We start from the raw sequence: 1,420 nt of genomic DNA on the forward strand, positions 1-1,420 counted from the left end.
TTTATTATTGAGGTGTTGACTGAAGGTTTGATTATTATTATATGCTGTCACTAATAGTACTAGTTGTTGTTTTAGTAGTACAGTTATCAATTACTATGTATATGTCACCTCAGATTGTTGGAAACTGTTCTACTGTGTGGATTGTATCTGAAATCAACCGAGCAGCAGCAGAAAGAGAATCCTGGGAGATCCTAAAAAGTGCAAGCAGCCTCCTTGGAAACGGAGGGGAATGTCGGCACATCCACTTTATCTGCACCAAGTCTGATGTTATTGAAGATTCACATGATGAGTAAGTTAGCTATTACATTTAATCCATTCCAATCCACTTTATATATATACTGTAGCACATTTAAACTACAAAATGTTCCAAAGAGCTGCACACACAACTATAACCATTACCTCCACCTCTCGGTAAGTTTAACACAATAAATATAAGTAAGACAGTTTAAAACAATAAATATAATAACATAAACACAAAGCCACAGAGGACAACACAACTTATGCAATGATAAAAGCCAGAGAATAAAAGTGAGTCTCTAAACACTCCACCATTGGAGCCATAAGCATATTGAGGGCCAGAGTATTCCACAGCTTTGGACGGACAACAAATAACACTCTGTCCCCTCTGGTTTTCCGATTTATCTTAGGAGTCACAAGCTAGAGCTGGCTGTCAGACCTCAAAGCAAGCAGGGGACGGTAAATTTGGATGAGGTCTGTTGTACTGTACTGTGGCGCCAGTCCATTCAAGGCTTTAAAAACTAACAATATTTTAAAATAAATTCTAAACTTAACAAGGAGCCAGAGCAAACACGCAAGGATTGGGATGATGTGTTCACCTTTTTTGGTGCCTGTTAAAAGTCGTACCGCAGTGATCTGTACTAACTGCAAGTGGGAAAGTGCTTTGTGGAAGATACCCGAATAAAGTTCATTGCAGTATTCCAGATGACCTGAAATAAAATCATGCATAACTTGCTCAAAAAGATTAAAACATAGAAACAGCTTAACTTTGGATAAAGGACGAAGATGATTAAAACCTGATTTTAAAATGCCATTGATCTGTTTATCAAATTTAAAATCGCTATTTTTGATGACATGTCAAGGCTGGTGACTTTGGGAAACAAATCATTTTTGAGTGATCCTAAGTTCGTGTGGGCAGATCCAATCGGCATGTAAATTTGACAGTCATCAGCGTAGAAGTGGTAAGACACGCCATGCTTCTTAAAAATCTCCCCATGTAGGAGGAGGTACAAAGCAAAAAGAATGGTTCCCAGGATAGATCCCTGGGGGACTCCACAGGGAAGTGGGGCAGAAGATGAGGTGGAGTCTCCCAGCCTGACTGAGAAGGACCTCTCTGACAGGCAATACTGAAATCACTGCAATGTGATGCCCCTGACACCTACACAATCTCTGAGGTGGTTTA

At 39.6% G+C, this 1,420-nt stretch overlaps 1 pseudogene; it reads left to right on the top strand.

The window, feature by feature from the left end:
• The window catches only part of LOC107104930, a 24,793-nt pseudogene that overhangs the window by 15,624 nt on the left and 7,749 nt on the right, over positions 1–1,420 (top strand).

The sequence above is a fragment of the Cyprinodon variegatus genome, unplaced genomic scaffold (genome assembly GCF_000732505.1).
Source record: "Cyprinodon variegatus isolate N-32 unplaced genomic scaffold, C_variegatus-1.0 Scaffold1958, whole genome shotgun sequence".
Taxonomy (NCBI): Eukaryota; Metazoa; Chordata; class Actinopteri; order Cyprinodontiformes; family Cyprinodontidae; genus Cyprinodon; species Cyprinodon variegatus.